The sequence below is a fragment of the Dromaius novaehollandiae genome, chromosome 20 (assembly GCF_036370855.1).
Source record: "Dromaius novaehollandiae isolate bDroNov1 chromosome 20, bDroNov1.hap1, whole genome shotgun sequence".
Taxonomy (NCBI): domain Eukaryota; kingdom Metazoa; phylum Chordata; class Aves; order Casuariiformes; family Dromaiidae; genus Dromaius; species Dromaius novaehollandiae.
The window spans coordinates 12,139,343-12,162,324 of NC_088117.1; the positions used below are offsets into that span (position 1 = coordinate 12,139,343).

General features: G+C 48.5%; 1 protein-coding gene across 9 annotated transcripts in view; it reads left to right on the forward strand.

Moving 5' to 3' along the window:
• DAB2IP (DAB2 interacting protein) overlaps positions 1-22,982 on the forward strand; it is a 209,402-nt gene that overhangs the window by 106,805 nt on the left and 79,615 nt on the right. The window contains exon 1 of one of the 9 annotated variants that reach the window (XM_026094382.2): positions 12,609-12,869. The exons of the other annotated variants lie outside the window; for them this stretch is intronic. The gene's annotated coding sequence lies outside the window, so the exon portion shown is untranslated. Of the gene's footprint in view, positions 1-12,608; positions 12,870-22,982 lie in introns of those variants that run through there. 9 annotated transcript variants of the gene reach the window in all.

Consider the following 22,982-nt stretch of genomic DNA (forward strand, 5'->3'; position numbering starts at 1 on the left):
TATGAAGCAGCTGAGAAAGAGCAGGGGTTGGGAGACGAATCTAAGGGCTGAATACCCGTTATTTATCTATCATTTGCAGTGTCGGTTTGGGTTACCTGGGCTGCAGGGATTCCCTGTAGCTGAGGGCAGGGTATGCTGACCCGAGAGCAGTGCCTGGGGGTGGTGGTCAAAACGTGTCTTCCAAGTTCTGCAGGGGAAGACGCTCTAAGTTAGTGTGGCTGGAAAGAGCTGGAGTATTTGCTGTAGTCCTCAGAGAAGCTGAGGGGTGGAGTGGTTAAAATGAGATGGTCTTTGAGTTAGGCCAGGTTAGGCATGCCAACCAGGAAAAACTGAGTGAAAAAGATGAGTCTGGTCTGTATTAACTGAGTGAGAAAGGAAGGAGACTAGATCAGGACAAAGCAGTACCCGTAGCAGGACGGGCACCACTGAGTGGCTGCGGAGTGACTGGCCTTGATGTTTGTGATCATTCAGTAATGTGGTTCGCAGGGAGTGCGTGCATGCATGCACACGCACGTGCACACAAAATAGTAAGACTTGTACTCTGCATTGTTGTTTTAAAAACACGGGAACACTTAGCCTGGGGTTACCTGCTGGCTGGGAGGGCGCATCTGGAGGAGGCTTTCTTGCAAGCTGCGTGCACAGATTCCCTCTCCCCCTGTAGCACCCAGCCTTCCCTGCGGGCTCCGCGCCTGGAGGGCAGGCAGTCTGGGCGCTTTCTCAGGACTGGGAGCTTCCTTGCCCTGAGGGTTTGGTGATACACCCAGCCTATCTCACCCCATATTGACAGTGGGGAGAGAGCAGGAACTCTGGGATGGAGAACACTGTGTACTGAATAAAAGAAGAGGGAGGACTGAATCCTGAATCTCACCAGACCAGACTGTAGAGAGGGGTGGGAGAATTGATTCGTACGTTGATGGTGTGAAGAAGGTCATTACCGATGTCGATGCTTGTAACTCTTCTGTGACTAAGCCCAAGCCCGCTTTCTCCAGGGCTTTCACAAGTGCTAAACCCCAACTAAACCGTGTTAAGAGAAATGTCCCAAGAGCTGACAGTGAAAATATACTGACCTACTGTGGCAAATGTGGGCACTGTCATCATGATGCGCGCTCGTATTTCTGTTTCGACGAAGTGCCCAGAAATGAGTTCGTAGCTCTTGCAGGGAGAGAGGATGCGTCCTTTCGCTGACCAGGCAGTGGCCCGGGGTTTTCCCACCCGCGGGGACTCGGCGGACGCTGCCTTTGCTGGCCAGCTCCTCTGTTCTTGCTCCCCGTCTCTGACATTGAAAAGCTGGCGTTCCCCGGAGCTTGTCCTGTTCGACTTTGCCTTTTGTGCTTGTCACTGCTACTGGCCTTTCAACGTGCTCCAAAAAATCTGAGATATATTTTTTTCCCACTGTTCCTGAGCGGTTTCATTTATTATTTACTAATGACATCCAGAGGACATACTAGTGATGGGTTCAGTTGTGATGACTGCAGTAAAACTGTGTGCTTAGACTAGGTTCCTGGGAAGATAATACATTCATTGGACAGACTCTGGGATTAACTCTGTAGAGGTGTAGTCATCTTTGTCTTATGGGAGTATATTTTTATGAACCTTTAAAAAATGACTTTGCAGGGATTAAATTGGGAACAACACAACACAAAACAGGCATTTCTGGGCTCCACTTGGGAAATCACAGTAGAGCTTGGTCACATATATCCCTTGGCCTTTCTCTGAGCCCGCGACCGTGTGAGAAGGTTAACGCTGATTGCGTGGCTTATGTGGCTGTGGATCCTTGTGGCTGGGGCCTCCATCTTATTTCTTGTGAGCCACCGTCTACCATCCATCGCAGAATCCGGCCCTGCTGCCTGCCGTTACAAGGTGCCTTCATCTCGTTATAGTTACCTCCGCTCCACAGGGCTCCCTTCGACTCTGTCTTCCTTCGTCCTGTGTGTTTAGCTAAGTGGTGAAGGGCGATGGGCTGCTGTAATAGGAGGCACAAGTTTGCTTGGAGGAGGCAAGCACTGTCACTTTCCCTTCATATCCACTCGTAGACCTTCTCTTGCTACTGCTGCTGGTTTTGCACATCAGTGTTGAAACTCTAGTGCCCCTGAGCCCTCGCAGCTGCTGAGCTCCTCTCTGGCAGAGAGCCTCTGCTGTGCCCGGACTGAGGGACAGCCCCCCTCCATGGCAAAAGCAGCCAACGGCACAGGTCAGCCAGGAAGCTCAAGCTACCTATGTGCCTTCTGCAGCCTGTTTCTCTCCCATTCAAGTCGACGGGCGCTTTGTCCTGGACCTCAGGAGTGCCAAGTCTGAAGCATTAACTTCCCCTCGGTCACCGAGGAGTTCTGTTGTGGCTTGGATGCAGCCAGGGGCCTTTGAAGCTTTGATTTTTGGGGATGTATTTGAAAGATTAATCACAGTCACAATAGACACAGGGGTCTTTATGGACTGCCTCAGGCTGTGATTCACCAGACGCAACATCCAGATTGTTTGCCAGCTTCAAACACTTCGTTTCAGAGATGCTCTCCTGCGATGTTGTTGTTGCGCCTAGCGACAGGAAAGTGTCACTCACAAAGCTGTGGTATCCCGGTGTCAGAACCGGTTGCAGGGGCAGTGCCAGGTGCATCTGAAAGGGATGGCACGGGGGATGCCGGAATTCACATAAGGAGGTACGTGGCAATGCTGGCATGTGCTGTCCATACTGTAGCAATTGTTCAGCTTTCCAGGCCCTACCGTCGTTCGTGTTACTCGAAGGTGTTTCAGTAGAGATGGCTGAAATATTTTGTTTAAAAAATGCTAACAGTATCTCTTATTTTCATAAAATTGTATTTTTATAACCTTGAAATGCTTCAAGTTTTTGCCAGTTACAAGCCAAGATTTCATTTCATTTCTTTCTTCCTATTTTTCACTTTTTTGTGTAATGTAAATGTTCTAAAATGTTTTGAAATAGGGTCATGGAATAGGTAGAGAAAAAGCCTCCTACATTTTCAATGAAATAGGAAAACCAAAATCTTAAGTCTTCCCATTTTTTGCCCAATTTTAGGCATAAACGTTCCAATGGCTATGACTTAGGAAGTAAAATATGCATAGAGAGTAAAGACATTTTTTAGCTTTTGGTTATTATTGCTGTTGTCTCTTTATTCTTTGCCATTGCAAAAGAGAGTGTGGTAACAAAGAGTGTCAGATTAAGTCTGCTGTACGTTTTTTTTGTTACACAAAGGATAGTTCTCTTCTTTGAATGGTACTTAAGTTACATTTAATACTGAGAAAACAATACTGATGATACTTCCCTGTGAGAATATCCCTTTTAAAGCCGTTGCGGAGGCACCAGGCTCCTGTGGGTCAGGCCGAGTGGGCCCCGTCCGCCCCTGCCTGGGAAGCCCGCGGGGGCGATGCTTCTCCTTCCCAACGCCCCCCCAGACCCTGTGTGCCTGCGTGGCAGGATCAGCGCAGGGCGGAGGGGCAGCTGCTTTGAAGACTGTGTTCTTGCTCTCTTCTCCATCACTGACAGCGCTTCAGGCAGCAAGACTCTTGCCTATTACCATTTAGAAAACTATTTAATCTGATCCAACTGCCCTTATTTGTCTTTTCCTGTGGAACTCTAGTTTAATCAGTTCAGAAAGATCTGTAGACTTTGAAATTTCAAATGGAATTTCAAACCGGTGCCTTGACTTTCAGGTATACAGATACGTGTAAAAGATCCGTGTGACCTCTAGAAAACTTCCTTGCTTTTTAAAATTAACTCTGATTTGTATAAAAGTAAAGATTTTTTTTTTTTGTGCCTTCTATTTTTGGGATGAGGATGTCTTTAGGTTTTGTTTTTAAATCTTCTAAGATATATACCAGTGTCAGTTATATCTTTTTAATTAGTCTACTTGTTTGAGGACTTCTTCCCATCTGATTGTCAGTGCTGGCAGTGTCAGCTGCCATTAGAAATACTGAGTGTGGCATGTGTCCTGTTCACTTGAACAGCTTTAGCTTGGGGTGTAGAGGAGTGCAGTGTCTGGGTGCTGGAAGGCAGAGCTAGGAGCAGATGCAACTGCTTTTACACATGTTGTCTCTAAAGGTGTGTTCAGAGAAGATAAATTCCCCTCTGTGCAGAGGGGTAGCATAAGGCCACAAATCTGGCGAGTCCTGCCTAAGCCCAGGGGGAGAGAGGGACAGGTGGAAAGGGGCAGCGGTGGTTTCGGTGGGCCTCGAGTTGTGCGAGGCCTGTCGGGGCACGTGGTTCTCCTCCCCGTGCCCTTCTGGGGTTTGCCCCTTTGGTCCCCTGGAGCTGCTGCAGCACGTTCCTCCCCGGGGTCAGGGCGGCCTTCAGCGAGATGCACGAGAAAGTTGAGCAGGTAATAAATGAAGATTTGGCCGGGGTACTTTGTGCTTGGCTTTACTCAGCAGAACTCTGCTGCATCTGCACCACTTTCCTGCTTAAATTTTCTTAGTTTTCTGCTTGTAAACTGGCTCCCCTGCAAAGCAGATGCAACTTCCCTTCCAGTTTTGCCTGGGGCCGGTAAATGAAAACTTGCCGTTCTTCTCAGGGCACGTGAAACTTTGCAGTTTTTCACTGTGGAAGCCAAACTCTTTGGTTGGAACTAGTGTAAAAACTTCCCTCAAAGATGAGCTGCTCCTTTTCCACATGAAGAAACGTCTTGATTTTTGGGGAGAGCTGTGCCCTGCTCCCTTCTGTCCCTTTCCATTGTGGTCAAGGCAGAAAGTAAGCTGATGGCGTGGGCAGACAAAACAGACGGCAACATCACTGTGTCTTAGGGATTACCCAGGGCTGCATCGCGGTCGGCCATATATATCATCAAGTTATTGATCTTACTTCCGTGCATAGAACCTCCTCACAGCGCACCAAGTCAATTTTATCATGCCTACAGTAAGATATACAACAGGGAAATCCTCCCCAATAATGCTTTTATCATTACTTTCCTTAGGGCTTCAAATGTCATTTTAGCTGAGCCTGTGGGTGAGACCACAAGATAATCAAACCAATACATCTTGTAAACAGCATCCATCTCTAGGACAGGTCGGCCGCTGCCCGTCTCCTGCATCCGCGGGCTGGAGACAGGCAAACGCGGGGGGCTCTGTGTGACCGGCCGTTGTTCTGTGCGGCACGCCGCGCTCCCCCTCAGTGCTCCCCGGGCCCTCAACAAATCGCACGAATTGTCTGGTTAGACACGTTTAGCAAGTGGGTCCCACTGTGCCTAGTGGAAAACTACCACCGCTGTGCGTGTGTGCACGCGCCTCCCTGCTTCAGCCAAGCTGTCAGTAGAGTCTGCTTTGAATAATTCAGGCTCTGAGCTACAACTTGTAAGATAAAGGAAAATAAAAAAGTGCCTGCAGCTGCCTATAGCGGCAGTAACTCTCTCTGCCAGCCTTCAATATCCAGCAATCGCCTTTAGGAGCGAGTGGGACGATCAGAGTATCCGCCACGCCTGCGCCGCTTGAGCCGCCTGATTCCTCCAGTGTTGTCGTTCTGAACACGTCTGCACGCAACGGCTCCAGCTTGGTGGTACTGTTACATGGTCCAAGTTCAGGGTTTTTATCCCCATCCCTTCCCCTCAACAGCTTGTGTCGTTCCACAGGTGAACTCATCCTACCACTAACAGCTGGGGAAATATGAAAGTGTGGTAGATATGAACTAAGCTCATTTATATTAGTGGTTCCTCTCCGGGAATTTTGTAAATTAGTGTAATTTTACAAACTACATGCAGTGGTGTGTAACGTGAACAGCTTGATGGAACATTAGACAGAGCTTTTAGAAAAGTCTTGACTTTTAAGAAACGTCAATGCAAATGGACTGCAGTGCAGAACCTACACTGCCACTTCTTGTATTTCGTTTGAATCTGGGAATGCCCGTCACAATATTTCGCTGAGCAGTATTTCATTTAATTAGTTTGTATTGTTAACTGCAGAAAGTCCTGTCAGTTTTTATCTATTGTTTCCTGCCAAGTGCTTTAAACAGTCAGAGCTAAATTATACAGCTATTTCCTTAAGCAGCCCAGTGGCAGTCTGTTGATAGTCATTCAGTGGCACGAGATGAAAACAGATAAGTTATAAGATAAATAGTGGGTTAAGGAGCTCTTCTCATGTGCATTAGCAGAAGGATTGTGCCTCGTTGCTTTGCAGCCGCCCTCCCAAGGATCACGCTTGCTCGATCTCCTTGTCGCTTGTTGATGCCTCTCCTCTCGCTCTGCCCCGTAGCCACTGGCAGGCATGCTGCAAGGCTCCTGCGCTGCTCCCCAAAATGCAGACTGCAGCAGAATTTGAAGCAGTTTCAGTGTTGTTTAGCTTGCTGTGCTTTAAAGAATAAAGTACTGTAAGGTATTATAGTAGGTTCCTAGGCTAAAGCGATGAGGCCGAAGCAGTCTTCAGGGCTGCTGAGCCATTCCCGTCAGGACCAGAAATTGTCTGTGGGGAGAAAAGGATTCGTTCCCCATCTCAACCGGAGGGATATGAGAAAGCTATTAGCCTTGATTCAGTAAAGTGCTTCTCTTCAGGAAGACATTAAGCTTGTGTCTAAGTGTTTTGCTAAATAGAGAAGACCTTATTGCAAGAAATTTTAAAGGCACATTTGCAGCTTAAATCTCTCTCTCAGATGAGACTTGCTGCAAGTAACAGAGATGAAGGGAATAGCGTACTGATGTGTGCAGAGGTTTCTCAGGATTTTTAAAACATAAGGTCATCTTTTGCAATTTTGGCTCCTTCAAGTTAGGCATGCAAATCCTTATTTAGGTACATAAGTAAGTGGCCTACTTTTCTGGGATGCTGAATCCATTAAAGTCAATGAAAGTTCTGCATCTCTGAATATCACTTATTTTGGTAGCTAATTTTAGGTACCCAAATACAGAAACTTTGATCTAAAAGAAGAAAAATTTTAAAAACACTGCTGAGTTTTTTGCCATGGCTTTATGACACCAGACTCAGTGGCACATGGTTAATGCCTGGCATTCAGAAAGTTAAATTGGACTGAATCCTGCATGAAAAATTACTTAGGAATGACACTAGCATAAAAGAGGGAAGGATGTGGTCTACAAAGTGCATGTGAAACTGTCCACTCTCAATTCACAGTGTAGGCTGAGGGCACACTGAAAGCAATGAGCAAGATAACAAGGAACAGGTCAAAGCATGCTGTAAGAGTCTCTCCATGGGACCAGTAGTTCCAGGGGAGGAATTTTGGAAGCCATCGCGTTGGTCGGGGCAGGTACAGTCTGTGTGTGTTGTCCCTCACAGTGTGGTTGCCAGATCATGACGTGTTTTCTTGCTCAGTCTAAATAGTAATGTTAATGACAATATGATCTCAGTAAAATGAAGTGAGAAATTTGTCATGTTCTTTAGTCTTCAGTTTTATAGCATTAAATATAAAAAATGAGAGAGGCAAGTGTCCTTTTGTCCCATGAGGTCATTGCTTTTCATTGCCTGTTCCTGTCGTGCCTGGTGGCCGTTTGGGCCTCTGGTGTGTTTGCAGAACATTAAGTTAAAATTCTACATCTAGGACTCTTCTTCTGTTGCACTCTTTCTCCTGATCCTGAGAGCTTTTCTGGTTCGCCTTGGTGCCTTGCACTTGATCCAGCCATCTGTGCCACTGCTCCAAGCGTGTTGTACCTAGTCCTTCTGAAGGCTTCCAGGCTGCAGGAGCTCTCCAGCATCATGTTCAAGTTTCCTCTTCCCTTCTCTTTCAGGCCCTGAACTCACTTTCCCCAGTGTGTATCTAGATCTCCTAAGAAGTGTTCAGTCATCTTCCTAATCATTTTCTTTATTTCCTCACCTGACTCTGGGCTTTATGTCATGTTTGTGCCTTTCTTTCTGACAACACCTGTGTATAGAAACCGAAACAGTCTAGGTCGTAGCCTGTTCCTTCCACTCAACGCTCTCCATTTCCCAAGTGTCTGTCACTCCCCGTCCCTGCTTCAGGTCCCCCCTAAATAACCATTTCTCCCCTGCGGTCTTAAAACCTGATCTCCTTCCCACTCCTGTGTCTGTCCTGGATGGTTTTGCTCCTTTTCATATCCTCCGAGTTCCAGTGAGAGTCAGATCCAGTATTTTGAGGTTCTGTCTTTTCCTGTTTGCAGAACACCCTCTGTGAAGAGTAAAGGCCATTAACACTATGTCACAACGTCCTTGTGTGCTGCCACACAAAAAAATTTCTTCTGAAATGCTCCCCTGATGTCAGCAGTAAAAGTTTTTAGTAAACTCTTAATTTACTAAGTACTTTCAGATTAAAGAAGAACCTGGAATGGCTTACATACAAAAAATATTTAAAGGCCAGAGGGACTCTGCAGAAAAAATATTCATTTAAATACAATTATTTTTCAAGAGGACAAAAAAGTAACCTTTTTTTTTTTTTTAAACTGGGTCAACACTACATCTGCAGCACTCAGCCATTTTACATATGACATGATCACCCACTCTGTTTATCTTTAGGCAATATGCTCTTGCAAACTGCCAATTAATTGCATATTTGGTGCCTGCTCTCTCCCAGCATCCTGGATAAACAGGGAGAAGCCAATCGGAAGGAGCCGGTCCTGGCTGCGATGGAAGGAAATCTGTCATTGTCTCAGCCTTGTTATCTGCAGCAAAGGCAGGCTTGTAGCAGCGTTCTGCTTGTAAACACCCGCTTTAGACACCTTCTGATTTACATAGATGGTGTGTCAGCTCTTGTTTACAGCAGTACTTGAAGCTTTTTGAAGAATTGCTTTCCAAAATATTAGATGCAGATTGTCCTTGATAAAAGGCAAGGACTATCACCATTAGTAAAATGTGGCAAGCAAAGTTCTTAAAATGAAAAGATAAAGCCAAGTCCAAACTAGCTTAAGAGAGAGAAAAGAAGAGAAAGGGAGATCAAAATTTGGTTCCCGGTTAGCTCTACTTGGAGTGGTCCTTTCTGTGGATTTTATCTAGATTACTGTTTGGAAAGTTTTGGGGGACAGTTCTGATGGCGACTTGACTTTTTCAGGAAGGTCAAATCTGTTACGTTAGCGTGGGGGTACATTTGTTTCCTCCACTCTAAGCTGGAAGTATTTCCTAGTCAGTGCAAGATTCATGTGTCATTTAAATCTAGTCTGGACAAAACAATAAAGTGTAGGAAATAATCTCCATTGCACACTGATTTTCGAACTGGCCATGTACTTCCTTTCTGTCTCTAATTGCTATGACTACTGAAATCCGGAGAGAACGCACTGCAGCGACAGCCCTTTGTTGGGGTTGGAAGTGCGCTAGATACGGCCTAGCAGGTATTTTTTCTTTTTCTTTCTATCGTGCTCTAAAACCAAGTGACTTAAAACGAGGCTCTGCTGAATCTACAGCGGCTACAGAGACCCAGGACTAAATCTTCTCCTAGGGCAATCCTCGGGAGGATTTTAAACTGCCATCTTGACGTTGAGTTATTGTAAATTAACTGTTGCTTCCAGGCAAAGAGTGATGAATGGTCTGAAATGGAGAGAGAAGTGTGCAGATGGATACCATCTCCCAGGCTCTCATGGACCTCCTGAGGCACTAGCAGCTGGAAACAATTCCGAAGACAGGGAATAGTTAATGCTGGGTCAATTCTTATTCTATTATGCCAATGTATGTAAGAGAATGAGTGAGTGGAGTTAGTTCAAACTTGTAGTAGTGTCATATAGAATAAGAGCAAGTTCCTTGTGCCTTGCAACAAGGTAGACACACATGTTTGGGGGTTTGGTTTTCTGTTTGGTTAGTTGGGTTTTTTTTACCAGTCACAGTTGAGACTGTCTGTGTTTAGTCCTGTCATTTAACATTCACCTTGTAGTACTGCCTTAAGGCCATGGTTAAGCTGAGTTTGACGTGCCTGTCAGTCTGCCTGTTTGATAGTCAATCCAGCAGAGATTCACGTGCGCAAGGGAGGGGTCCCGGGAAGTGGGAGGGTTGTAGTGAGCCCGTGATGGCTGCTCCCATGGTGCTTCTGACATTTGCTATGAGCTTTTACCTCTGGGTATTTAACTGAAGGGAATTTAACTGAAGCCTCCCAACAATTAGATGGTTTTCGTACAAGTGGATTATTTGCTGCAAACGCATTGTTTCTTTGGTACGCTACATGATGTTACTTGGCCTTTTCAACCTAGTCTAGTCTAAAATATATGTTTTTCTTTCTACTTTGTAAAGACCACATGGGTTTGAGTGGTGACATTTTAAGGGGACAAAGGAGCTGTGCTGCAAGGCATCTGCAGAGAGCTTTGGGGAAGTGGGATATCCATAATAAGCAACGTGTAGGAAGAGTTGTCAGCTTGTCAGGACAAGCAGGAGGAACCTCCCAGAGCCTGAGGAGCTTGGGACAGCCCGCTTTGGGGTGTGCACGAAATCCCTTCCAGTGATGAGAGATCTCTGTGAAGTAGAGCGGAATGGAAAGAGGCCGCAAATTACAGTACAGGCAGGAGGTTTGCTGTGGGATATGGTCTTGCCATGGAGATGGTGCTGATTGAGTAGATGTAGTCAGTAACTCGGTAGCTTTGAAGCCCATGTTTTCTATGGGGAAAAAAATCAAGATATTCCACATGGAGCTAGCACTTCTAGGCCTGCACAGGTTTAAGCAATAGTAGCTTAAGTTTGTGAACTCAAAGGCTTTTGAAGGCCAAAGATATTTTGGCTTCCTAAAATATTTAAGATAAGTCAGGGCGTTATGAGAGCAGGTAGCATCACTCTAAAACAGTGACCTCCTGAGACAGATCGTTTAACAGTTAAAGCTTCTATTTATACTTTTTGTACATCCTTGTGCTTGGAATAGAGCTGTCACTTCGTATTTGCTGAACCTAGGTCAAGTAACCATAATTTATATGTGCTCTTCATGGCTCCTATAGAATTCCTTGCTCTTCCAGCTAATAGAAAGGCATTACTCCATTTTCAGCAGCAAACAGGAGCATTGCAGAGATGCACCCGTGTCAGACTACTGAGAGTCAAATCCTGCTCCTGCTAAAGCAATGCAAATTTAACCATTGGACCTCAGCAAAAGTGGGATTTGGCCTGCAAACAGCTAACACAGAATAATGATCTGGCACCCACTTACTGTCTTCTCGCTTGTTTTTCTGGATATACAATCTTAGACATGTTGCCTTTTCTGTTGACCTGTGGCTGCTGCTGCCGCCTCGCTGTGGGTGTTACCAAAGCATTAATTTCTTGCCTATCAGCAGGGGGTATAGCATGGGTTCTGGTGCAAGAACAGCTGAGCTCAGGTTAAACAGGATCCAGATTTGAAGGAGTGTGTGCCCATATGTCTTCAGAGCCAGCTGTGCAAATTGCGCTTGGTGGATTAAAAAGATGCTTTTTTTCCATTGGAGTGATAGTGAAATAGAGACTGTGACTGTGCACAAGTCTCAGCCAAGCTGTCAGCCTAACGTTCGGCCGTTGAGCAGAGATGTAATAGAAAACAATTTTTCCGTTCTGCCCTCCCCGTTACTTTTCTCAAGAAGAGCATGTTCGGAGTCACAGCAGCTCCTTGCTCAGTGCTCTCCTGTGGCGCGACGAGCCCAGGTTTGCAGCAGGAGCTCGCGGGGCCCTTTCCCTCCACTTGGGGAGTGGTGCAAACAGCTGGAATAGATAATATGGCAGTTCCCACTGCTTGTGGTCATCACCAGGGCAGTGAATCTAAACATTTGCCATCAGAAATGACTGAAAAACACTGCCTCAAGCAGGCTGGTTTCCGGAAAGAGGGATATGTGAAGAGCTGTGGCTATTCATCCAAAATACTCTCTTTTCTTTCTCTTTTAGTTGTGTAATTTGCCAGAATTTTCTAATTGACAGGGTGAACCAAAATCTGCTGAACTGAGGCTGCTTGCCAGGTCGTTGTACAGTATTGAAGTCTGCTGGCGACAGGAACACTGTGCTGCCGTCGGGGACTGGGGTTTAGTGTCACGCTCGGTGTGGCTGGTATAATGGCAGCTTAGGTTTCAAGAGGATTTGAGGAAAATGTCCTTTAATTCCTGTATGCCTGGATGGTGTTTACCTTTTCATAATTAAAAATGAGAATCATAAATACCAAGAGCAGGAGGCTGCAAGCTAAGCTGACGACGTTTAGAGTTTCAGCTTTGCAGCTCAGCTACCTCCAGGAAGCGATGAGGAGCAGAGCTGCCCAGCCCGGGGGCCGCCGCGTCCCCAGGAACCGTGGCGTTTTAATGGGGGCTTCAGGAGCAGGCAGCACGTGGCAAGGAGGGTCTGGAAACCCGCACGCGGCCAGCAGCCTCCCGGGAGTGTCCTCTCCTTGCTGCCGTCGGCTGGCTGAGTGTCTCCCGTAGGGATGGGGAGTGGATAACGCTTTGGAGGTGGACGGGAGCCTGTTACTGCGTGGATGAAGAGGAAACGTTAAAACTAACTGGAGGTACAAACAGAGGAGCCGGGGCGTGTGTGCAAACTGTCTCACTCCCTACCCGTTCGTTTGCTGTGCTAGTTAATAGCATAAAGAAACATGGTTAGATTAAGTTTAATTAGGAATGAGCCGCTTTGTCATGTAAACCTGAAGTGCAGCACGCTTTCTTCAGCCTGGACCGCAGCCAGTACCTGTGCGGGCTCCCGGCAGCGGGGTGAGGGCTGCGAGCAGATGCCTCTCCTCCAGAGCAGCGAGCCTCGAGGAAGGGTTTGAATTACAAAGGAAGGGAAGGGGCTGAGCTTCCCTCTCCTCCACCTCCCTTCACAAAGGGCAATAGTCAGTTTACTTTAATAATCCCGCTATCAGCTGCAGAGGAAGTCGGGCAGCCCGGGAGTCTGCGAGCGGTGTAGGAGCCAGCTGCATAATAGAAGCCACACAGCCCCGAGCAAGCCGCGCGAGGGAGGGCGCCGCAGGCGATGGAGTCGCGCTGCGCTTGCAGGAGCTGACTTTCCTGGGATCCCAGAGTTGTTTTTCTATTCTGATCTTATTTTTCTCTCCTGTGGAGCCTTGGGTAAGTGTCCGGTAGTTTTCCACTTTTCTTTCTTTTCAGTAGTTTGCCAGGACTTGACAAATTAACAGGGAACTGCAATGACAAAGTGTTTCCTGTGCGTTCTTGAATTTGCTCTGGAAGTGGATGACCAGATTTGAAAAGCTGGACCTTTAAAATCTTTTGAATTCATATGTTGCTTTCTAAAAAAGGGCCAGGGAGTAGACATGGAGAAAACAGGCTTTCCAGCTCATTGTTTGAGCTGGTGGGGACTGCTGGGGCTACAGCGTCTTGCAGTGTGTTGGATTTTTGAATGTTGGATTGCTCTGAAGAGAGCTCTCCCGAGGTCTGTCCGTCGGGTCGGCCGTGCAGATGTTTGTGCTGTTTCCTGTGCATTCGGGCTGTGGGGGTTGCAGCAGCTGCGCCTCCAGCCAACCTCTGTGTTCAATCATCTGCCAGAAAAGGGAGCGTTCAGCGCTTTCTCTAGACGTTCATGGGGAGGGAAAGAGAGAAGCAGGAATCAAATGGTGAAATGGTTTGCTTGAATGCCGTTTACTCTGGACCCTGAAACTCCAGCAAAAGGGATCCCCAGATTTGGGAGCCCAGCACGCCGGCAGGCAGCTCACCCACAGCCACGGAGCAAAGCCTGCGGATGAGCAAGCTGTTGCACACAGAGTTAATAGGGTTTTCAAAGTGAACGTAAAAGTTCTGTGCGACCAAAGAAAGGACTCGGCAGTGGAATAGCACAGGGTGTGTTTGCAAGCTGTCCCGGGTGTGCGTGGGCGGGTGTGTACGTGGTACGAGTCCAGCACAGCTAACTTGAAAGGGAGATGTACTGAAACTTATGTAATTTGTGAAATTGGATGTCCTTTCCTGACATCCCTGCTGTGAACCTGAAAAGACTAACTCTGAAATGACTTTTAAAGCTGTCTTTATTAGTCATCCTTTATGCAATTTGTTTCCTTTTCACGTTTCATTTTGAGTAAAAGGAGATAGGCTGGCTCCACTTCCCTCTCCGCTCCTCCTCTATTGTTTGTCTCTCCCAGCTTCCTGTACCGTTGTCCAGTTCGGCTCTTTTCAGAGCCTGCAGAAAAGGTTCGTGTTGAAACAGAAAGAATTTCTAATTAAAGTCTGGCAAGCATTTGTGTCCGCATTAGGCTCCATACCCACTTCCTCCCTCCCATCTCTTCTTCCCAAAAAGCATCAGGGTGGCAAGCATTGCTCACCATATTTTAAACAGCTGCAGCATCCGTCTTGGCCTTTGGATTATTCATTATTCAATAAATGCAGCAAATAATAACTGCAGTTTGAAATGGAGGCAAGTTTATAACAGCATGTATAACTAAGAGCAGCTAACTATAGCTAAAGCAATGAATTCTTGCGTTAGGACAAGCTTCACGCACGTCCGTGAGCAGGAGTCTGTGCCGAGCATCGCCCCAGCCAGGGTCGGGGCACGCGGCTCGCCGCGAGGCCGCGCGGGAAGGAGCATGCAGCGTGGCGGGAGGGCACGGCTGCCTCTGCATTTGCTCTCATTAAATTGTACCTTGATGTAGTGAATGGTAATTAAGAGTCATGTTAATGTTTAGAGGTAAACTGATGTGACTTCCCTTGCTTCCTTTTGATTCCCAGCTGTCATTTGGGGCATTTTCCTTTGACGAGCACAGCTGGCCCTGGGCATCTTTGGAGAGACCCGGCCTGCGGGACGCTAGCAGGGTGACATTTGCGCTGTGCTAGGTCCCCACGCCATGATGGGGCTCCTGGCACCTCCCGTCTTCTCTCCGCGCAGCAGTTAGCAGGAGGGGTCCCTGGGAATGGCTGCGGCGCCTGGGAGGAGAGGTCTGCCGTGGGCTTTGTGAGAATAACTGAGACTCCTGGGGCTGAACTGCCTCCCGCGGCCTCGTTAGCGGCAGCCTGAACAGGGAGATGGGAGCGGAGCGGGTGAAGAAGCCGTTCTGGAAACAAAGGGGCTCCCGGTTCAGCCGGCGCCAGCGTCTCCTGGCAAAGGCCGTGCTGGGGCTGCTCCCCGCGCACCCGGGCTGCCGCTCTGTGCGGGGTGGTGGTTTTAGCACAGCAGCTTACGAGGCTTTTGTGGCCCCAGGGTGCCTGTTTGGGAAGACAGTGAGTGGGATGAGAAAGCAGGTAGTAATTTTGTGAGCTTCTGTCTGCAGAAAGTGACGGGAATAACACCTTTCTTATTTAAAATGCTCCCTCAGCTCCGCTAGGTATTGTACGGAAATACCCCCCCTTATTTGCTTCTCTTTGACTTTCACTATTTGAGATCTGCAATTTGATGACAGATTTAATAATAACAGATACAATTGTCTTTTGTGTAGAGAAGAGCAATTTGGAGAGCTTGGAGCTGTATCAGCTGGGATGGGAAACATAAGGCCACTGGTGTGCTGGGCATTGACGTCTGCTGGGGTTGTGTTAAGTGCCGGGCCCAAGCTGCCAGATACCCCGGTCTGTGGCATGGTGAGCGTGTGCAGGCTGACTCACTTTTCACAGCTGGAAACTTACTTCAAGAGTTTTTCTCTTCCCCCAGTGCTGTTTCCTCCTTTCAGCCCTTCATCTTATAAGAATTTTCTGTCTTTTTCTAGAGAGCCGTTGTCTCCTTCCCTCCCCTCAGCTGTGGCAGTATCGGCACCCGTGAATCTCGGCACAGTCCGGTACTGCGCCCGTTCGGGGTGCTGGCCACGCTGCTGCTGTCTGCGTGGCGCGAGCGGAGCTCCAGCCGCAATGCCACCCATGCTGGCTGCGTGTGGCCTGCGCGCTTTCGCTGCCGCTCGTCTTGCCTGGAGAGCCCCTTTCACCTGCGCTTCCCTGTCGTCGGGTTTGGGGGGGAGTACTGTACCTCCGGTGTGCAGGGAGGTGGAGAGGTTCAGTGCTCACAGCTTCTGCATCAGAGAAGCAGAGAGGCAGGAGCGTAGGCTGCCAAGCTGATCTGGCTGTGCAGAGCCTGTTCATGGAGCGTGTGCCCTGGCAGGGACCGTTTGCCGCGTGTCGCAGGCGGGCTGCGGGGTCCAGCAGTCCCCGTAGCACTGCACATGCTCTGCACTTCATTGAGGCTGTTGCAGTGACAGGTGGCAATCTCTGCCCGCTGCGGTGGGAGGTTCTTCCACGCTCGATTTCTCGGTAAAGAGCAGGATGCAGACTGGGCTGCAGCCAGTAGATTTGCAGCAAAGACAAGAAAAACAAGAGCTAGACCGATAAAATAATAAGAAGGCATTAACAAAGCCTCTGAGCACTTTGTCATATCCTGCAGCGTGATTGACTAATGTTCTGGACGTGAATGTTCTCAAAGGGGTTTGTGCACCATGGTGCCTGTGCCGGTGACATCCCATGGGAGAGAGCGGACGTCTCCAGAGGTGAGATTCAAATCAGTCTTTCCAGTCCGGGCGCTGCTCTTCACGGTGCCCGCCGTTTCCCCGTGATCCCCTTCCTCCAGCGTTGCACCTCCTCGGGTTGTGCCGCTGCCCCGTTGGTGCCGCACGCGCTCGCATCCCTGCTTCTCACCCTGCGCCTGGCAGGCGGCTGCCCTGGCAGCAGGGCCACCTCTGAGGAGGTCTGGCCCTGGGAAAGGTGGGCCGTGTCCAGGGAAAGTGATACCAACAGAACGTAGGAAATACGGAGCATAGGATTTGGGGTGTGAGGAGCCGGTGCTCCTGCTGTGGCTTGCGCTGGGCGTAGCGGGTTTCGAGGCCAACCTGTGTGCAGAGCTGAGGGCATCGATTTGTATGGAACGTGCCGAGAGAAGGACATGCCGGAGATGCCTCCTGCCTGGGACCCCAGACACAGAACGGAGAGGTAGCTGTATGCAGAGGGCTCCTCGTCTCCTTGTGTAGAGTGCCGCAGACTTGGCCTTGCAGAGCTCTCGAGGCTGGTGTCAGCTAAACTGCCGTCCCTTGGGAGCCATCGGAGGGGACTGAATGGAGCGGGCTCCGAGTAACGGAGCCCGTGTCCTTGATAAATGGGGGTTAACCCCAGTCAGATGCCATTGGTGGTTCAGTTTGCTGACGCTTCCCTGATGGTCCCCAAGTGGTTGTCCGGTACGCTGGCACCGCAAGCCAGCCTTTTCCAGCATGCCCCTACAGCCAGGACAACATCAATAAAAATGAGAATTTATGAGCTCTGTCATGTACAGCAAGCAAAGCATCTTGCAACAAATTAATCACTGATTGCACTGCGGTGCTGACTGGGAGCTTTCTGGTTCTCTCTTGGCATCATTGCCAGGTTGTTCAACGAAAAAAGGTCTGATAAAGAGACCCTTGGCTCCCAGCACTCCTGTATCCTCTGTTATCTGCTCACCAAACATGAAGGATTGCTAGCCCAAAATGTGCTTTTTACTCTCCGAGTTGCTCCCGCTTTTAATCATCAGAATTTGACAGCGTTAACCGTTCCCTGCACTTGCCAATTGCTTCCTACCCTGTAATTTGGGGGTCACTTCATAATTTGCCTTCTAGTTCTGGCCTGGGAGGACCCGGGGTGCTGCCCGACTCCTGGGGGCTGAAGGAGCAAGCAGCGCAGGAGCTCCTCTCTGGGCTTCAGCAAGATTCCCGGGGACCAAAAGAGCTTTGGCTTAAGCTCCACTTCTTCGTTTCAACACTTGCACAGCAGCAGCGAAGAGCAGCTCCGCTCTACTCCCAGGCTCTAAAGCACTCCCAGGTGCTTTGAAGGGGCTATGCAATGGCAACATGAGTTTAAAACAGCCCTTGGCCCCTGCACATGGCCTGTAACACTGGTGTTGTCAAGTCAGCTGCTATCCTTTCTCCTGAGCTCTAGGTAGCATCCCCTGCTGCCTTAATGGGATTGCATTTGCTTCTCTGTATGTGTATAGATACAGCTGTACGTGCATGTATGTCTTCTGAAGTACAAAGCAGAGAGGGCCTTATGTAATGGAAGTATAAAACCTTATCAACACTTGATGTAGCTCTGGTGTCTGTCTGCAGTGTCAGTGAGAGCTCTCGAAGCATTTCCCGAACGTTAGCTCGCAGCAGCTAACATCTCCCTACTAAGTCGGCAGAAACCAGAGCGGAGCACGTGTGCTTTCTGAGCGCCTCGTCGGCACGGGGAGAGCTGCTCTTCCCGGCTCCCTGCCCGCAGCTCCCGCCGCCGCTCCTGAGCGCGGCCCAGGGCCTCGGAGTCTGCCGCCTGGCCCGTGTCCCCCCGGCTGCTTCCCTTTCCTCCCGCGGAGGTGTTTTGCCCATTGTGCTCTAATTTGAGCAGACAGGAAGAAAAAATGTTGAATTCGGTTACCTTCCCGCCTCCCAACAGCTGCTGCGAGCAGTTGTAGGGATGCGTTTTCTTTGTTCTCCTGGGGAGCAGCTCTGCGAGGGTATTGTTGTTGCAGTCGTTTTATTTAGCCCTGCCGGAGACTAGACCCTTGTTTCCTATCGATTTGTGTCACCTGTTGATGGCCGCGGCCTGCCCGGCACGTAAAGGGAGCGCTGGGCGGGAGGCGGAGGTGGTGGCAGCAGCAACCCATGTCGCTGCAGGGCTGTGGGACCGCGCGGGCAGCCAGAGCACCTGCGAGGGGGGGAGGAGGATCTGCTGGGGACGCTCAGGGGTTCGGGATGCTTTGCCTGTCGTTACGGCAGACCTGAGTCGGCTGCTGCCATCCAGACTTGTTTGCTCACGGGTGCTGTACCCTGAGACCCTCCAGCTGTTGGATGAGGACAAAACAAGTATGGCCTGTAAAAAGACTATGAGCGCTGTCTAGAGACCCCGGTGGTTTTGAGGCATCGCCTCGAACCCTTGGCGGGTCTGTGGAAGAAGCTGCCAGCAGTTCTGCTTTAGCTGCGGGTTTGGTTTGCTTCCTCAGCCTTGTTTCTTACTTTTTTTCTTTCTTTCTTTCTTTTTTTTCCTCTTTTAAGAGTGCTCCCACATCAGAACTGGGAGTTTGCCTGTCACCACTGCCCATCCTCAGTGTTGAGAGGTGACAGGTCTCTCTGTGGAATGAAGCTATTAATGCTAACGGAAATTGCCCAGGCGTTTGCAAGGGAGGGGGGTGCTCTGTGTTTTAGATGTAACATCAACATCAAATTTCGTCACCTAGGTTTCAGGAAAAATAAACTGTGGCTGGACTTAAAACATAGTGGTGAGGAGGAGTAAGGGAGAGAGCCTTTTATGAGCATTGAGAATATTTGTAGCTAAGCAACCAACATCAGCAGGAAGAATAAATCAAAAGTTTCAGGGCTCAGCCTGCTTGCCTTCAAGGGTCAGGAACTATATTTTCCCTCTGTAACAAGATTGCCTTCCTTTGAAACATCAGCTATTAGCTACTGCTGGAGGCAGGATACCGTATTAGATAGACTAGAGGCTTCTTCTGGGATCCTGGGCTAGAAACGTAAATGAAAGGACAAAGATAAGCATCTTGCCAAAGGCCCTGAAGTGAGTCAGGCCTCCCAAGAGCTCGCAGGAAAACGCTCTTAGGAAGAGCAATGTCTGACATATACATAATGTTTTTTAGATGTTCCTGTATGAGTCCTCCTAACAGCTCCTCAAGGTAGCAGCTGTGGACTGTATTCCCATTTCACAGATGGGAAGGATTAAGTGTCTGACTGAGTCCAATGGTTTATGGTTGAAATTGTAAGTTGCAGTAGCTTTTGCTCATGTTACGTATTTGTGCAGCTCCTATTGCTTTGGAGGGCACCGATCTCTGTCGCCTTGATTGCGACGTGGATCCAAGGCCGATCAGTTAGATTGATTGGGTTTTATTTTCTAAATAGCTTTTGTGCAGTCGTCTTCATTAGGTCGCACAAGAAAACCTACAAGCAAGATATTTTACTTTAAAATAGGTTTTATTTATAAAGAGGAAATTTCCCAGAAATGCCTATGGGAATGGTAGCAAATCAAATCCCAGCAGTAGTTTCTCAAAGGAACTTTTTTTTTTTTTTTTTTTTTTTTTTTTTTTTTAACACCATCTTATAACCTCAGGGCATGTTCAGTCTCTGCTTCCTTCTCCTGCATAGTCGAGAGCTGGTTAGAAACGATCCTGGGGTCTCGACCGTGCCGTCAGCCCGGCCGACGTGAGCGGCGGGGCTTGGGCAAGCCCTCTGCACTGCGACAAGATCCCCTTCAAGTACTTCAGAAGCAAACTGCTGGGGCCCTGGGACCCTTTTAAATACACAGCTGTGACACACCATAAATCTAGTCCTTAAATAGTTATTCCCTCATCAAGAACCCCAGAGACCTCTTAGCCTTCATACACACTGAAGTTGGTGTTAATTATAAGGCTGCGTATATTAAGGCCAGATCTCATGATATTTATAAGGAACTGTATTCCTAAAAGAGATTTATTATTTTAATGAAAGGAATGAACTGTAATACAGGATAAGTCATGTGGTCTTGGACTTCCAGGAACCCTCCTGGTACCTGCCGTGTTTACGGGCAGTGGCGCGCTGGAAGGCAGCCGCGCAGCAACAGCCGCGAGCGGCTGTGTGGAAACGGATGTATTCCTAGACCTCCAGAAGCTCAGGGAGGCAGTTACTTGTGTGCTGGAGATGTGTTAGCTGTTTAAAAGACATTTAGTCTCAAATACACCTTTGCCAATAAAACATTGTGTTTCCCTCCTGTGGAAAAATCGGGGGCGGGGGGGGGCAGGGTCTTTCTCTTCTTGTTTTTGTAAGTCTTGAAATGTTTAAAAAATATTTGATTCCTTAGTAGTGCAATTTTAATATGTAAGGTATAACTGCATATATGTCAAGTAAACTTTTTAAAAGGGACTGTCCATATATTTTAGCACCTTATATGACGTTTTCCCCACTTTTACTCCTAGAAAGCTTACTGTTGCATTGAGCGTTTCAGTGGAGTTAGAAAGAAAGAGAGAGTCTCAATTTTTCTGTGTTAGTGCCCGGATTTGTATGTCATTCCCTATTCAGAGCATCCCTTTAGAGATGATGGAAACATGTGACTCGCAGGAGGCCGACGGCCGGGTTTTTCTGTCTTATTTTGTGATACAGCTGTAAGCCTGGGCAGTGGCGACCGGAGTTACTCAGCTGTGAAAAGCATTTAGGTACTTCAGAGCAGAGGGGGTTTGTGTCCATTAGCACCAGCGTCCACCGAGGCTCAGCTGGGTGGGGAGGCCGTGTAGCCCGGGTCCCGCAGCTGGGCTCGGTGGAAGCAGGCGGAGGGGAGCGGCTGCGGGGTGGGTTTAGCAGCGGTGCTGTGCCACTGTGACGGGGAATGAATTCTTGGCCGTTGCTGCTGTTAACATTCATCCAGGATGGATTTTATTTTACATATTAGAGAAACTAATGCTTCTGGGAGTAATGCAAATGCAGTTTGGAAGTGGCATCAACTATTTTAAAAGAAAAATATGTGATGGCTGGTTTGAGAAAGACATTCTGGAAAGAAGCTACAGACTGGGTTGATGGAAATGCAGCCTACTCATATAGGTCCAAGCTTCTCTGATGTTTTTTCTCTCTCCTGCCTTGGGACTAAAGCTGGGTGAAGTGTGACCTGCTCACGCTCCTCTGCTGCGTGGGAACTGAGCTGCAGCTACTGGTTCCTGTGCTGTTCCCAGTTCCCAGTTAGCCCATTTACAGGGTTTCCGAAATGCTTCCACAAAAACAGATAAGCACAAACGGTTGAAAAACAAATACTCAGACTTTCCACAGCCCTTCCTCTCTCTGCTGTGCCTGAAAATGCGAGTGGTGGGTGAATACCCTGGCAGGGCAAGCAGGGGGCCCAAGCCGGGTGCCCCCACGGCTCGCTCCGCCTGAGCCACTGCAGCTCCCTTCTCGGCGCCTCTGGCTCGCCGCCCCGGGGAGGGAGCCCACCCGCCTGCGGGTGAGGGACAGCCCAAGGACGCAACGTTCAACTTAAAATTCATGCTCACGGTAATTGTTTTAGCTTTCTTATCACATTTTACGCTTTTTTTCTTTGTCTGCTTGTCAGTATTTCTGATTTAGGCAGCTTCCCCTCTGCTCTGTGTGTGCAGCCAGTTCGTGCATTCGTTACTGGAGGGAGAGCAGGATGGGCATGAACCAGCCCAGGCGCTGCCAGGACTCAGACTACTCTGTCTCGTTATTTTAAAGTTGAGGAGTTTTCATATTGACAGTGCCCCCGAGGTAACTAATGTTATTTATTAATTAATTCTTGGAATTACAGCCTAGCGTAGCAATCCCAGCCTGCTGTTGCTAAGTGCTGAGCAGATTCAGAGTAAAAGGACAGCTGTTTGCACATGGAAGTCTTGAGAGTTTAAAGGCAATAGAAAAATGCAAAATGGTGAGGGATTTTTGGTCGTTTCACATAAAAGTAACATCATTTTTTGCAAACGTGGTGAGCTAGATGCAGCTTTCCTGTGCTGTCGCCAGCCCCTCAGCCCCGCGCCCGTGCCCCCGGCGGGCGCTCGAGCCTGTGCCGCCGTCCCGAGGCCGGCGGCTGCTCCCCGCTGCGGGAAGGGGCTTGAGGGGCGCGCTTCCAGCTTGCACTTTGGTTGGAGGGGTGAAAGGGAGAGAGCTGGGCTGGGAGCCACGTGCCAGTGCGCGGCGGGCTGGCGGGTGCACGGGGAGCCGCCGTGGCTGCTCGCGCCCAGCCCGCGCCAGGGCACCCCGCTCCTGAGCCGGGGACGTCCCGGCAGGGACCCCCAAGGGGGGTCCGCAGGCACGCTGCTTTTGGTGAACATGAGGTGGAATTGCCCTTCAGTGCTTCTGTTCGGGTATTTTCTTTATCTCTTTCTGTGTCATATAAGCCCTTCTCTTTCATTATGCTACTTTTTCTTTCAAAAGTCGTAGTCTCATGTCTTTAGTTTAATTTTTACATCTTATGAAACAACCTTGTAATTAAATCTAGTTTACCAAATCCCTGGACAGGGTATCTCATGACAAAAAGCAGTCTGATTTTATTATTATTAATACAAAGTAATGAAATGTTTGAATCTTTAGCAAGTGTAATGCGTGAGGTTAATCATTTGAGATGGAAGGAAATGCAGGCTCCACCATTTATGCTGAACAGACCTGATTAGTGTCCTGTTACCTTCTTTACTATTTATTTAGACCCTGAGACTATACTGTTCTAGCCTAGAACATACAATACATGTAGTTGTACATATGTTTGTATGAGCTCCTTCTATATGTTAGCACAGTATGTTTGAATCTGTTTGATTTTCTAGCTCGCTGGACACATGGTTAATAGTGA